The sequence below is a fragment of the Enoplosus armatus genome, chromosome 19 (assembly GCF_043641665.1).
Source record: "Enoplosus armatus isolate fEnoArm2 chromosome 19, fEnoArm2.hap1, whole genome shotgun sequence".
Lineage (NCBI taxonomy): Eukaryota > Metazoa > Chordata > Actinopteri > Centrarchiformes > Enoplosidae > Enoplosus > Enoplosus armatus.
The window spans coordinates 3,578,363-3,595,538 of NC_092198.1; positions in this window are offsets into that span (position 1 = coordinate 3,578,363).

Below are 17,176 nucleotides of genomic sequence, written 5' to 3' on the forward strand. Positions count from 1 at the left end.
GTTAATGATCTTTCTTTTCATCCTGTCAAGTCAAGTCAATTTTATTCATAGAGCCCAATATCACGTATCACAAATTAGCCTCAGGGGCTGCTGCTGCATTGCACACAGATCACACAGATACATTCCCTTTCCCACAAGCCTTTGTTGTCCACATGCACACATGTAAAAAGCAGATTAGAAACCTGGTTGTGCATACACATGGCAGAGATTCAGCTTTTTCCTGGAGAAATATAGTTGGGGATATTAGTTTATTAGTAATATGGAAGCCAGGTTTTTCATATACCTGATGTATAAAGCTGCATTAAACAACATTTTTGTGCTAACAACACATCAAATAAATAATGTGTAATGTGAAAGAGGTTGCTTGTAGTGACGAACCCACAGAAAGTCTCACCGTTCTCATCAGTGTCGTTTCCAGCAGCAGCTGTTTTAAGCTAAAAAGCTCTGACAAGAACATAGTAGAGCATTTAGCAGATAAAGAGCCAGGTCATTTCCTCGGGAGTTGGTGGAGACCAAAAGAGAGCTAAAAAGAGTAAATATTAGACTGATAGAACCAATGGAGACACAGAAATGAAACCCAAGTTGTAATAACCCGTAGTTTTCTTGGAGTTCATGGAAACACACAGACTTTCATTGTGTGTTGTTGTTTATTCGAGTTATGAAAGTTCATCCAACTCGAATCTGACTCAGTCTTGCGCCCCATCGTTTTAGGCTAAAAATACAGCAGGTACAGAAGCAGAGCTAGCATGAGGCCTGATACTGACACCAGGCAGCTCCAGGTGGATTCTTTGACTTCCCCTGCCTCCCAATGGCGTTGACACTTCAGTTCTCATCTCTCTCTGATTCCTCGTGGTGAAGGTGGGTGGTGGTAGCTCTCTGACGGTGATTATAGCGGTCGGTGGTGGTGCCCACACGTAGGTGGAACTTATATATTCAGGCCAAACAGTCAGTCTATTGCAGAACAGACTCAAACTGAATTCAGCTCTGAAAAATGTGCTGAAACAAACAAGTAGAAAACACATTTTAGTGTGTTTCTTTCAAAGTATATTTTCATGAAAGACTGAGCTCACCCAAGTTAAATTTAGGTCCTTTCATACCCACTTCAAAAGACAGCAGTGCAAAATGTTTGCTGCCCCACGGCTAAGAGCCCCAGTTAGGTCAGAATTTAAAAAGAAAAGCATCAGAGTGCCTTTAGCCGTGGGCTAACTTCACTGATTGCAATATAAAAAGGTGTGTTGAGGTCACAGCATATACAAACAGCTCTTTTAGAGGAGACATTTTACTGTATACTTAGCTAATTTAGCAGTATTTCAATCTGTGTAGCGTATCCTCCGAATCAGACAGAGCGGCGGCGGTAGCTGGCGAGAGAAGCAGCAAGTGGGAGCGAGGCAGACAATCTGAGAGAGGGGAACAGGGAGAACGTGTCAGCTGTCCAAGTGCTGCTATAGCTGGAGAGGTTATGGGTGTACACGCTGCTGCCAAGTGTAATGAGGGTGCAACACAATGACCACGAATCCACACACACACACACAGGCTTCAATAATTTCACTAAACTTCGTCCTGTTGGGGAACACTCCCCTGACCCCATAACACATCACACAAGTGCTTCTCAAAAGATCATTTCAGACAATCGACTAAAAATACCCGCTCATTTGAAGATGTCATATAAAGAAACAGCTTTCCGTCATCTCACCGACGAGCTGCTGACGTCATCTCAGCTGAAAACCCTGACCTATGAAGTTTTGGATAACATTTCTGTGGGAGATTTTGGAGCTTCACGCTGCATTTTTGTGGCGCTCCTCCTAGACACCAGACTCTGAAGACACATTATAGGTTGGACTTTCAATTCCCAACATTGTAGAGATATGTTTTTTTTACAATCTTAGAAACCCATTCTTTTGAAGCTATTCAGATTCCCTCCCATCACTATTCTACAGTAAATTATCTAAGGAAAGGGAAGGAAAAGAAAGGAAAGGAAAAAGGGGGAAAGTGAAGGAACTGAAAGCAGGGGGTAGGGAGGGATGAAGGAAAGGAAACGTATGTAAAAGAAAGAAAAGGAAGGTATGGAACATATGGAATACAAATGGAAGGAAAGGACAGGCAAAGGCAAGGCAACTGAAGTAAGAGTAAGGAAAGGGTAAGTATGGAGAGGAAAGCCAAAGGAAGGAAAGGTTTTGAGATGTGATTTGCCGGTTCAGTCTCAGTTCATGAGAGGATGAGTCTATCATCCTCCTTTGGCATGGTCTACGTCCCATGTCCTTGGGCTCCAGATTGCTTGGATCTGTCAAACTGGGCAAGAGACAAATTCCATCAGCAGATGTCATGGTACTGTTGTGGGTTAGGGACCTTGGATGATGGTTACATATTATACTGCTGCACATACGGCCCACTAGAAAGTCAAAAGCCAAAATCAAAGTGAAACATTTGCTCTCAACAATCTACTGCAAATCAATGGTGATAAACTACCCCGACAACGAGGAACGTGCCCTCTGCTGACCACCAGGTTGGATTATTACATCATATTCAATATCAATTGAACGCCTGGGCTAAATAGGAGTTGATCAACAAATCCTTAAGAAACAAATTGGGCTGTATTATAAATAAATGCATAATTGACTTTTTACCCTCGCAAATCCCCAAAGCACCGTCTTGGTGCTGTTCAGATAGAATCAGCTGCATGTTCTATGTTAGTCAAAAAGTAAGGCATCCAGCCCACACACTCTTTCCAGAATGACTTACAACAACACGAGCAACATCAGAAGGATAGCTCTGTGAACTGTCTTGTGTTTGTTTTAAAGGGGAGCAGGACAGGATTAAAATGACAGCAAAGATAGAGAAGAAATGGTGCAGTAACGCAGAATATAGATGCATCCGGAGTCCAGGAGCTAATCAGGGACCAGTGGCTCTGGTAGCAGTTCAGAAAGGAAAAAGAAAACTAACATATTTAATGCAATTCATTTGGCGGCAAAGAGAGCTCTGCAACTGAAAAGCAAATGGACAAAACATGTTCATCACTTTGACAACATGTAGGCAGCAATAAAGACAATCTGCAAACAAATAAAACACAAGCTAGTCAAGAAACACATTTTGGGCCACAGCCAGGATTTTAGAGATACTGAGGTCATGGCCTCTCTCTGCCATCAGTAATGCATATCTGCAAATCTTTAACTGCCCTTAGCAAGTCTCAGCTTGACTGATGTCTGTTGGCCCACGCCTCTCATCATGTGAGCAGAAAATTATACATCAGTAATGTGTGCTACCTGCCAAAACTGCACAAAAACCAACATTATTGTGGTGCATATTCGGAGAATATACTGACTAGAAAGCTCCACCTTTGAAACAAGGAATTGAACGGACTGTTCTGTCCCAATTCTACGTCCTTTGAAATCTACATTTCAAGACTGAATATCTGAATATCAATGAGTTCAGTGCATTTTTCTACGTAGCTCTTGAGCAACAAGACCTAAAAGCTAGTTGTGTTTGTTGAAATATGACTTTTTAAGCATCATGGAATCAAGTTTTTTTTTACTGCTGTTTTGGTTCAGCGTGTTAGCCCTCAAGCTCCCTACAAGCAACCATGGTACAGATTAGCTAGCTGTCCTGTTGGTACCACGATACACTTAAATGTTAATGAATGTATATGCGGAATGAAGTACTTTCTACTACTGTATGTGGGATTTGAACTGCTGAATTAAACAGTGACTGACTGTCTGGAGGAGGGTGCATACAAAACCTCTTAGAGTAAACTACATGACCATTGTTCTAGAAAGCAACAAAAGCTTTTTTTATGGCGTTTAATTTGTCTTGAAACAGGTGAGACTCTTTTGAGACTTTGGAGATGGGGATGGAATAGACATTGGCTGATGTCTCTCCTCCTTTATACGTGTTTTGTTCATTAGTATATACTATATATACTTAATATTGTATTCGGGCACCTTTCACTGCTCATACAAACTCATTAACAGTTTTGCATGTTCTGTACTGTGTGTCTGCAGCACACTAAGGCATAGCTGTTGATTTTAACACCTCCGTTTCCTTCTGGTGATGATAGTTTGGAATTATAGCCGAAAGCGATCTAGATCGACCTCTTCTTGCCTGTTCCCTGTGCTGCTGTAACCATTGATCTTCCTCTCCAGGATTAATTATCTCTTATCTCAGAGAACTGATCAACCTCTCTCATTATTTGGAGAAACTCCACATTTACATTGCCTCAATAACACCAGGTTAAGAAAGGTTGGTTTAATAAATTAGCCATTCATGGGAAAACACCAACTTAAGCACCTCAAATGATCTCTTTCTGTAGAGGTTTATACGAATACAAAGTCCCACGAGATTCAGTACCTTCCAACCAAGGAAAGCTGTGGCGTGGTTTTCAGCAGTAAACCACCTCAGAGACAGGTTGACCATGATTCATTTACCAGTGAGTATATGGTCATATTGGTTTTTCAGGTTCTGTCATGTAAATCCTGGTGTAATTTTCCTCTAGGGACACAAATCAATTACAATATCCAACACCAATACTTGAAGCGTTAGCATACAGGCTAATTTCTAAAGCGACTTTCCTAATACTAGCTAGTTAGCAAGTAATATAGGGACTGATTTTTCTTCGGACCCTTCCAAACCTTGTAAAAAGAAGCCATTGTGCAGTTGTTGCACACAATAATACATGCATGTGTGTATTGTGTTAATACATTCATCATTATTACCTGCTAGGAAGCAACATTAGCTCGTGGCTAGATTGGTTAAGGGGTTTTGTGTATGAGCAAGTGTTATGTTTACTCTGAGAACTTCTTTTTTTAAATCAAAAGTCTCATAATACGGCTTTCGAAATAGACTAATGTCTGAGCAGTTGGAACAGTCAAATTGTTTCGTGTCATCTCACACATTCTCCAACAATTACACCTGAGTGAAAGATGACCCCCTACGTAAACCTCCACGCGTCCACTAATTTGAAAAGACGAAGTGCATTTTAAGAGGAAGGCAACTTTCCCTTTTACTTTTCAGTCATTTGGAATATCCATTATCAGTTTAGGTTGTTAGGGATGTTAAAGGGTTGCTGGGATTTTGGTTTACATTAGCTAATGAACAATATTTTAAGAGATTCTTATTCAGTATTCAGGTATTTATAGGTTTACCCCAGATGTGGGGTAAATGAATGGATACATTAGTGCTTGTAATATATTAAGGAGTATTTAATGGGCTTTTCTAGGGAGGAAGAGGTAAAAATAACCTAGAAATTGACAAAATAACATTGCAGGTACATTAAGGGTTTTAATGGATTATCTCCACAGTTTAATATGTTCTTTAGGGGTAATAACCTTTTAAAATTGAACAAATAGCATGAAACCCATCTGTGAATATTTGCTTAATTAAAGAAATGAATGAATGGAATACCTTTTAGGGTACATATTAAGGGATGGCTTTCATATTAGTATAATTGGTCAACTTTTGAGGGTTTTTTTACCCCTTAAAAACTGCAAACCTGAATATAATACAATCCATTCATTTATTTATTAATTTTCAATAATAGATAAATGAATAATAATCAATTAAAATGTCTTACATATATTGTTATTAATGGGTACATTTAGTCAGTCTCACAGTGTGAACAGTTATTTGACCCTCTTTTCTACAAAAGAAAAATCCGCCTGGAAACCATTTCGTCAAAAGCCTTGACCTGGTTTGCTGACAGGCTTTCCAGTATTTCCTGAGCTCTCTAGTAACAGCATGCCACTTTTTATTTTACAATAAAAATGCATGATTTTCCACCAATCCAGCACACTAATTAATTTGTTCATCACCTCTAGGGTGAGCTGTCATTCTGTCTTTGGGGAAAAGCAGAGCGTGAACTGACACTAAGGTGTTTTCCCACACAGGCAGAACTCTGCAATGCTACTTATCCTTTCATATGCTGACAGGAGAGAACGAAACCCCATGTTCTGAGGTTTCACCCATCACAAACTCCTGAGTCTCTGGAGGATAGCTGGTCCGATGGCTGGCTGCGGGCACAGTGACACACACTTTTTATTGGTGCACAATTAACTGCAGCGCTGGGAATGAATTTGGGCACTGTGGCTCATCGATCGCGTTCCTGAGGACAGCAGGGCTCCTCGTAACCTTGTTTGTAGTCCCCAGATTGTTTGTATTTTTTAGTTAATTTTACCTTTTATAGAACGAGATAGACTCCCAGAGATTTTTCTTTTTTTCCACACTGCCTTTAAAGCGCCGTCATATTCTGAATTCCAAGAGCAGTGCAACATAATCAAGACTAGAGTGTGTTTCTTGCAAGATACAACATGTTGGCTTCTGGCTTTAGAGCCTCAAAGTTTTAGAATTTCACTACTTGAACTGGGTAGATATGCACCATGGACCACAGCCACAGGAATCCAGTTTTTGTGGCAATTTATTGAGGACAAGACCTTTCATATGTTCCACTGACATCCCGGGTGACAGCACTCATGCGTCCCTGCATGTCATTGCTGTTCTATAGCTACATGTTGAAGGATTCTCTTGACTGGCCATGTGGACAGCCAGGGAGACTCTTCATGTCATTTATTTGGTTCCCTGGCTTGAGAGCATGAAGGAACTACTGAATGGGGCCCAGAGGCCCAAGACGTCAGGGGGGGACCCTGGACCTGACCCTCTGTATGAACATTTCTTGTTGTAAAGTCAAACAACTACAATCTCAGATGCACAACAACCACAAAAAGATGCAAAAATGACTACAAAGAGATGCAAAATAATGACGTAGAGACACAAAACAAGTACAAAGAGACACCACAACGACTAGTCGTTTCTTGTCTCTTTCAATCTGGGTGTCTTTTACATGTCTGTGCCCGGGGGTTCAAGATCCAAGATTCGACTCTCTTTCTCTAAAAAGAGAAAAATAACACTACATGATTACTGCGTGAATCATTTACATTCTGTAAAAAAAAACAACTGACAGGTAATCAATAGAAAACCAGCATAGGTCAAAAGGAAGCATTTTTGAGTCCTTTCAAGCTCTTGTTTTGCGCCATGTTGGACTGATAATGAAATACAGACAGGAATGTGTAGCATTTCAGGATTATTTTGAATCGGCTGTAATAATATTTTCCCTGTGAAGTTGTGACATCTGAACTTTTACTCACTTATGTAAATGTGACTCTAAGGTCACAATGTTCAGATTGAGTGGGTTACACTTAGAGGACCCTTCCCCCTCAAGGTCTAGGGAAAAGAACACATTCACGTCAAGCCCTCTCCATGCTAACTTACAGTATATTTGACATGTGGAGCTGCAGGCTAACAATCAGAGATGGAAGGGGCAGCTCTCAGAAGCACTTTGTTTCTTCACAACCCTTGTATCAATACATAAAATGTGGCAATACTTTCAGGCTTCATGTTTATGCATGACTGCGCCTTAGCTAAGATCTTTTTTGCATGGCGAGAAAAGCTTGCGGTTCAAGCGTCCGTAAATAGACTCTTGGCCATCCTGTGCGGGAGGACTGGTGGAAGTCGATGAACCCAAAAAGAATGTTGAGCTAAATGAAATGTCTTGCCAGTACACCTGATTCACATTAAACCCATTATCTTTGGTCGTCCACTCAGCCTGTATCTATTTTTCATAGCTGTTACATCAGGGGATAGACTGGCAATGGATCTGTCATTTATTGTGAAATACAGGAGCTTATTGAGAATCACTGTCTTCGGTGTAAGGATTACGTGAGGTGGACGATTATGGAAATCTTTTGGATAGTATCTGGAGGATTATACATTCATTTTCAGAGGAGCAGAACTTCACTGGCTGTTAAATGTAATTTTTTGTGCCCAGTGGAAATTTACAAAGAGCTCCGTGGCACTTAAGAATCAAACATGGCTCAACCTCATTTTTTAAAGTTGCACTAATCACTATTTTTAAAATGACTGAATTATTTAAAAGTAATGTGACGGTTTTCACTCGTAATGGCACAACCATACTGAGTTATCCCCCAACTCTCAGAGAGTTCCTCTCAGAGCTATGGACCTTTTTGGTTTTCCTGCCCACAAACTTCGCTCTCCACACGCAGCTGTTTTCAGCTGTAGTAAACCCACTGGACACTACCTGCCCAGCGCAAAATGACAGTGTTAGCGACTAGCTTGTGAACATAGTGGAGCATTTAGCAGCTAAAGAGGCAGATATTTTTCTCATGTCATGCTCCGGCCTATAGGGGAAACCTAGCGTAGCATGAAAAATTAGACCCCCCCCCCCCCCCCCCCCTCTTCTCAGCCCCCAAGAACCACCACGAGATTTCAACCCTCAAAGTATTTATTACTCACAATGTTTGGGACACTTACGCTTCAGGGTGGGCTAACAGCAAAATAACAAACAAAAACAGAACTAAATCATTTCAACACATAATTACCGACTCAGAACACTAAACTCCTAAGACACAAACAGGAATGAAGATAGATCAGATGATAACACAACACATCCCTGTGGATCCCAGAGCTGCTACATTCTGCAAAATACTTTTTTCTTTTACAATATTTTACAAATGTGGACAACAGCATGCTGGAGGGCTGGAAGTGGAGAGAGAAGAGCCCGTGGAAGATAGGCTGGCGTCACATACCAGTATTAGAACCGATGAGCTTCATGGAACAACCTACACACTCACCTACATCTGCAGCCCGTTAGACACAGACCCACAGCAGAGAAAGAGATCCACACATTATACACATCTACAAACACAATGAGACTACACAACCCTGAGGTCCCAACACTCAGAGGTTACTGGAGACAAAACAGAGCTAAAAGTAGACTTACATTCATCGGGTGGACAGAAACACGAATGCTAATGTTGCTCATTATCCGCACATTCGTCATAACAACTAAATACGTCAGTGTTGTGTTTACAGCTTGTCATGCTGCCCTGAAGTGGCCTCAAAAAAAAAATCTATTAATACAGGTTTAAAGAAGCCTAACCTCAACAGATTTTTAAAACCACACTCATCAATATTTTCTATGTTAACCACCTATCAAAAGAAGGAATCATGTGTAGGGACGGACCCACGGAGAATTCCCCTCAGCTTTACGGAGCTATTTAGCCTCTTTTAGCTCATTGTTTTGGTTTATTGGCCCGCAAACGTCACTATCATCAATCTTATTTCCAGCATGGGAAATTGGATTTGGCGGGCTGACTCGGCTTATGATCAAAAACGAGCGACAACTTGCCAACACAGCCAAACGTATCAAGCAAGTGCAACAACACAAGACACAAGCCAGCTGATACTACTTACTAGTCCAACGGCAAGAAGGCCATCCGTCCTGCAGCCTTTTATTTCATGGAGCTCTCACCAGCGACTAAAAGACGGTTCCAGATTTACTCTTGCTTGGTGTACTTTTTCTCCATCAACGTCCTCTTTGGTCTCTTCGCCTCTACCATGATGTCGTGATGTGACGTAGTACCATAAAGCGATAGACCCTTCTCGCAGGAGATTACCAGTTCAACCAGGTACCATAGAGCAGGAACAGGCATTCAGGGTGCAGAGTGGGAATGGAAATCAATGTACCATCCAAATGAAACTGAAGCTGTTTTTTTAAGCTACAGCTGTTACATAATGTTACTTTACACTAAAGGAGATCAAGCATTTACAGGTTATGGCCCTGAACTCCATCTCTTAACAAAACAAAAAGCAAAAAGATCCACGATGAGACGGATTGAGAAGTCGGAGGGGAGATAATCATTTTTTCAGAGAGGTCAGTCTCCTTAAATAAGACACAAGGCTGCCTCTACACTCTGAAATGCTGCCCTGAGGAGAGGAGGAGGAAGACCTTGACCAGACCAAACTGAAGAGCTCTTCTGTGAGTGCAGACTGTCCCAAACAAGCTGACTGCTGAGAACTTCCAGGAGCCGCTGAAAAGCAAACAACAGAAAAGGAGGAGAGGCTGAAGTAAGTCATCGATTTTGTGTTGTTGAAGTCTCTGAACACCTCTGTTTACCTCTATGATGAAGATCTTCTTATAGTCACATATATAATTGAAGAGTTTGGAGTCTCACGGCAGCTCTGTGACTTCATATATATGTAGAATTTTTACGTGACTATAGCATCTTTCAAGTTATTCTGTTCATTCATTCATTCATGTTCTCCACACTGTGGTTTCCTGTAGCTGGTGATGTTCTGCAGGCCTCTCCATACCGATGCAGGGATGTTGGTTGATTGATTGATTGATTGATTGGCTGAAACCTGTTTTTCAGCTTCTCTGTGTAGCTTCTCTTTGGCCCACTTCTGGCCTCCTCCTTTCAAAAGCAATCCACACAAAAGCTGATATAAGGTGTCACAGTGTCAGTGAGTTCATCTCGGTCTCTAGCTGCAACCTCAAAAACACTCCAATCCTGTAATTCCTGCTCTGCCTCGTTGGTCCGTCTCCTCACAGTCTCAGCAGATTTCAGTTTGCAATGGTCAGGTGTGTTTTTATCCCTGGTGGGACACTTAATGTGCTGTCTGCATTTTGGCAGTTTGTGACATTTGTTCTCTTAAAGATCCCAAAACTGGATGTTTGAGCCTCACTAACACAGACCTGAAGTGGGATGTAGACACTGACCAGAAGAAAGGAGGAAAACAGTCTCTAAGTAAGTGAGTGTTTACTTTAACACCTGCACACCAACCTTCTCGTACATAGAAACAGATTCGCTCCGCCACGTGGTCTGCTGGGAGGAGTCAGAAGACTGGCAGATGTAGTTTATGTCCTGGTTGTTAATGTTTTGATGGTTAATATTTTCAAGACTTGATTTGCTAACGTTAGCTTGCGAAGGCCACCTACATGGCTTTTCCTAGTTTGAGACGCGGCATTACATAACTGTTACTGCATGAAACACTGTATAATTTCCCCCCCGGGGATAAATAAAGTAGTCTGAAAAGCTACATTATTTAAGAAATCACAGTTTGCAAATTTAAATGTTCAGCTGAGATGCTCCCTGCCTCCAGAGCAGCGGGACCTTACCTGTAACCGAAGTCTAATTCGACTGCTTTTCACTGTTAACCCTCACACAACATGCACAATTATCCCTGTGATTTCTTTTCTTGTCGGTATATTTGGACCACACGTACTACTAAGCTTACACACTCACACACATGTGGGAGGCAGAGGAGTTTGACTCCACACTCGGAGGGGGGGGGGTGGTCTCAAAGGGAGTGTGAAGAGTTCATTTCGATTTTTTTTTTTTTTTTTTTTTAAATCCAGCATGAAGAATAAAGGGATGCGGTCCCTGCTGGGACCTGTTTCTTCTACTTAATTTGCATAAAGGTCTGTACATCAAAAGTCATGGATGCCCTCTTTCAAATATTCAAATGCGGCTCGTTACAAGCTCCGTCACTACTTTTATCAAAGGCAGATGGAGGCAGCGAGAGAGCTCTTTTCTTCCCCACTGGTCAGCTCGACCGCTCTCCTGCCTGCAAGCCTGACAGACTGTCATTCTATGGGGCACCCCTCCCTTATCTCCTCGGAGGATATCATGCTGACAAGCAATAGCTGAAGTGAGCATGACAGTGGACGTGTTGAGGAAGATGTTTCTCCATAAAAGAGGAGCTGCTCTGTCCACGCCGTACTGTGGAGGAAAACTGCTGCCGAGGCACTTCTGCCCTGCATGAGAAAGACAGCAGGAACAGACCAACTGGCTTGCTGGTTTCCCATACTGTACGCAACATGGTGTTTCTCTGCAGCAGCTAGCATGTCAAAATATTTAGAACATATTCAGGAAAATGATTGACGCTGTTTGACTACCACATGGGGCATGAAATATAATCCTGCTAGCTCTGTTTACCAGTTTATTTGTACATATTTGTGGTGTGTGTGTGTGTTTGTGTGTATGTATACAATTATATGAAAAAACTGTATGTGCCAGGTGCTCCTCTGTGTGGGTGTGGATTCTTTTAGCCCTCACATATGCTCAGAGTAAAGCGCAATAAATCAAATTAAAAAGTAATACTTCTGCTGTGTTTGTAGGCAAAGCAATCTCTAGCATGTATCATTACCGCAGATTGCCCATTCATCATGCACTGTTGTAGGATGAACAGTATTGTCAAATCGACAAATATCAGGTGAGGAGTGAAGTTCGACTGAAGCCTTTCCTAATGCACATATATTTAGAAAAATAGATGGGCCTTGGATGACTCGCCGGAAAATTATTACAGTCTGGTCATTAATCATGCTCATTAATCAGCTGCAATTAACTTTAAAGAGAGAGCTGTATTCTTTTATGCAAAGCTAACTCATTTTCCTCATTGCTGGAAACGTTAATGGTAAATTCATAGCTAATTGTTTCTCATTTTTTTCTGTGTCTCATAGGGGTTCGATTTTAAATGTCATCATGAAGCTAAATTAATTATTTTCTTTACATCGCAGTGATAAATGTACTCCAATATGCGGACACTTTTTGTTGGTTGTTGTAGCTTAGTAGGTCAGTAATCAGTCCCTTATACAAGCACAGGCACTGGGAAGCAGCTATTCAGGTGCTGTATACCAAAAAAAGGATTGTACCTTTACAGATTTGAGGGCAAAATGCTTCTATGTGCCATTCTAGGAGGTGTGGACAAACTACGCATTTTGCCGTTTCGTTTGGAGAACTTGTTGGTACTAACAAGCAACAAGTCGTCGCTATGGGTCAGTGACGTGTGAACATTATTGCTAGTCCAGCAGCAAGATGTTTTTGTCCGAGTTTGCAAAGAAAATAAAAGTTACAAAAGAGAACAGAAAATTCAAAGTGGAATGCACAGAACGAACCTTTATGTCCACACTGCAGCTGCCTGATCTGGCAGTCTGTGCCCTGCAAGGCTCTTGTTACAGGCAAACAGTGCAGTTTTCCCCCACTAACTCAAGCCTCCGTGATGTCTTGTTGAGAGTGTGCCGTTTTAATTCATTTTATGAGCCCCTGATTAATGTACACAGCTTTTGTCGTGTTATGGACAACCTATTGACTTGCATTAATGTCAGTGTGTTTTGCAGGCATTGCCGTTTTCTCCAGATGTATTTTAATTCCCGCAAGATTTTCCATTTTCACTCTTGCAGTTGGTTTGATAGTGGACTCCCTGTCTAACAGGCAGTGTTTGCTCAAAAATGTAAAACAAGGTTTGTGACGTGAGATGGTTTACTGAAGATTTATAAAATTATACACATTTTAATTAACATTTTTGAATGTATTGATAGTAGACTAATTTAGATATCATGGTGTTTGATAATGCGTTCATTAGTTTGGGTCCCCAGAACAGAATGAATTTTAATTTGGGCTTAAAAAGGTAAGCCTGGCATACAGTGTATTGCAGGGAACTACATTTTTATTCAGTTTGTCCTGTTTTTAAATATCATATAGTGAGGACAATTGCCACACTCAACTCAAAACACGGATTTAATTTAGAATCTAATGATCATCTTGGATCAGTCACAGTATTTTCTTTACAACCAGAGGTGTTTTGTTTCATCTGTTTCTGATTAGTTGTTAGGGGTCTAAATGCTAAATTGAACATATTGTTTCATCTCTCAAAAGCTGAAAAAAGAGCTGTTTTCACCTTGGGCCCAGTGTGCTGCACCTCAAGGTATGCACCTGGAGCAAGGGGTGCAAGTTATGGAAGTTTAATTGTGGTAATATCGTATTGATTTCTGTTCCTTTTTTTCATTACAGCTGTTTGGCTTCAGGCGTTTGAGTGCTTGACTGGCCGGGAACACTCACAGGCTTTAATGCACCAAGAGCTGTGTATCATTGCTAATGACCTAGCTAATTATCTGCACGATAAACACTATCTGGTCATTTTTCACCTTGTACAAACCTAACGGACATTGACTTAGCCTGCTATTGATACCTGAAGGTGTTAAGGGGGCAGTCTGGGATAAAATGCTCAAACACTAAAGGACTATCCAGGAAGTGATTTTCTCTTAACACATTTATTACATATAATAACATTGTCTTTGCTCAGTGGATTTGTACCAACCTGTTCTAAATCAAGAGGATGGTTGCTCTCCTTCTTACATGTGTGTGAACAAAATGAACAAGGCTTTAATTTATGCCTATGATATCATAGAAAATAATTGACCTTCAGTGTGAAATGAGAGCTGCTGCGAGCAGCCATTCATCAAATCCAAGTGAAGGACATTTCCCCCCAAGTCTCTTAAGTCTGGGGGGGTCTGAGGTTTAATTGACCACTTCCCGTGATGTAAAAATAGTCTCTGTGAAAGTTAAGGCTAAACATAATTAGTTTAAAAGCAAGTAAAAGACCACAGTAATATCTTTTTAGGGTGTTTTGTCATTTATACATATTAGTGAGAAAAAAAAAAGAAAATCAAAAAGCAAACACTGTACATACAGTACGGACACTATGTGGACAGTTCTCCTGCTTTCCAAAAAGTGCATCTCAAAATCTTTAAGATCATTCTGGGTAAGAGTGCACAGGGGGGGTGAACTTTATCTTCTCTACAACATATATATTTCATGGGACTACAGTATTTTCAAGGTGTCGGAATCCAAAAAAATTGCTTGAATCTTAAATTTCATGTGAGGTGTGAGCATGGCTGCAGATGGAAGGACTGTTGAAAACACTATTTTAAAAATGGTTCGTTAAATAAGTAAAATAATGCCGCTTTTGTCGTACAGTGCAGCACTGAACCGCATACTGCTTTATTCACATTTTCATCACGTCCATGTTTGCTTATTGTGTGTCTGCTGGGTTTGATTCTCCCACAAGAGCTTGTCAATAGAACTCTGTTCAGCAGCCAACTCTCATGATTCTCAGATTTCAGAGCCTCTTACCAGCACATGAATGCAGCATAGGTCAGGAGAACACTTTGCAAAAGAGTCTGCGCTTGCGAAGCCACATAAAGTTCATTTTGACATGAATATAAAAGTACACATTCATTGTGATGGATTATCTAGGTCAAGTAAGTTTCAGTTTTCTAGAATGTGGTTAACGTTTCGCAATAAAATAAATGGAAACCAATAGATAAACGTATTCGATAAGTAAGTAACAATCTTGGTCTGCAAAGTACTATATATATATATAACTATAGCTGTTAAGTAATGAGTGATATAGAAGTATAAAGTATCAAACTTGTTCGGTAAACATTTTTACTTAAAGCTGCATTAATCCCTTTTTGTTGTTGTTGCTGTTGTTGTTTTGGCCTCTAGGGGGCAGAACTCCACAACAAGCTTATAAATGACACACATTTGATATATTATGGCCTCATGAAGACATAATGATGATTTCAAATGCTATATGTTCTATATGATACATGGTATTTTTAGACATAATACAGCCATCTCTGCTATGTCGTCAGTTGTGTAGGCTATTTCGATTCAGGGAAGCATTCGAATGCAGCATCTAGCTTTAGTTGCACTTTAGCATTAGAAACGTAAGAAATGTTTTTTGAATTACAGAAAATAGCAAGTCTAAGACTCATCTTTTTTTCTGCAACAATGTAAAAATATTGCAGTCACGTAGTAATTATCTTTTAATCAGTAAGGTTTGTCAGAGCTTTGGATAGCTCCACTGATTCTCTGCCTGCATGCCCGTGGCATGGGCAGGCCTTTGAGCAGCTACAATTAGAAGCAGATTGAGATTTCTATTTCTACATCCAAAGGGGATCGGCTGGCTCAGAGGAGCACTGTAAACCAGAGAGCCTTGTTGGCCAACTGCAGTCTGTCTGCATCTGAAGATATTCCACTGGGAACCCTAATCATAGCTGCAAACTCAAGAAATGAGGGTCAGGAAATGTGAAGAATTCAGAAGGGGGGCATGGATAAAAGGTACTGAAGTATAAATTCTGGCGATCTCTCAATCCAAGTCGCCTTTCAGAGGTCTTTCTCTGAGGAACGTCACGGAGCTGGTTGAAGCAGTGACGTTACCAGACGTTGTCTTACATGTTCTTCTATATTGAAGCCAATTGACTCACTAATAGCGTTGCTTTACTTAAGTGATAGTCCTTTAGGTATCTCTGATGCAGGAAAACTTTTATCATATGTTGGCCACGTACACTTCAGTTTCTTATTTGGCAGACGCTTGTAACTAGTGATGTGGAACATCTTTGAGCACTTAGAACAGCAGCCGTCTGATCATTTTTATGATTAAGGCCACGCAAAGAAAATAATGTATATAGTGGACTGGACATCCAAGTCCAGAGGCTGTGGTAGGTGACATCCTCATCTCGTTAGTCCTCATTAAGAACATGGGGTGACATTCATGTGAACATATCAAACATGTTTTCCATTGGTGATTTTTTTTCTTTAGGTGCAAATCTGTTTAAAAGGTAGTTCTGTTATGTTACTGCAAACTGCAAAAAGTCCAGCTACTTTACATTAAATCCTAAAGCACATTTCTCCTATTCTGATCAGTGGTGCGTGAAGTTTCACCAGACCATGAATCCCCAAAATAAATCACATGGTGAGTGGAAGTGAAATGAGCAGCTAGTCACTGTTCAATCAACTGTTCTTATTTTGAATCTTTTAGAAACACAGCCTGTCTGTACAAAACATAGCTTTACCCACTGACTTTCCTCAATGTCTGGATTTTATATGTTTAAACAGAGACATGTACATGTTTGTTTTGCAGCAGTGAAACTGTAGCTCAACAGACATAAAGCAGAGCTACAGAAAGAACTCTACGTTTGTTCAAGCCCATAATCAGCATGCATCTCTGTTCTCTGTCTCAATATCCATGTCTTTGCTCTCACTTCCACCCCTATTGGGATGTCAAGAGTTTTTCTTCACATCAATCAACGTGCAGACTGCAATAACTACCATTACATGCCTTGCAACCTATTCTAGAGTGCTTCCCTTCCAATCCGTCATGATGAAATCCAAAAAGAACCACTTGAAAACCTTAGAAATGGGCTACAATATGCCACATATCCTGTTGGAATGAGTTTCTCACCTTGCAAGTCAGATGTGAAATTATGCTGAAACTAGCATTATCAAATGGAAAAGGATTACAAGAAACACCAAATAAGCTTCTTTCGCATTGTCACAAGATACAGCCCGGGTAAATATGTAAGAATGAGCGAGTTTCATGGCCACATTTGAGAGCAATAGAGGTAAGTCTTTGTGCGTAATAGAGTAAACTGTCAAATGTTGAGGTAAGCCTGTAAACCTTTGATGATCCGAGGCCGGTCTTTTAATAGTGACTGACACAACACTTCATCGTGAGGTAGAGTGGGTTGGGGGTTTGATCCCCGTTG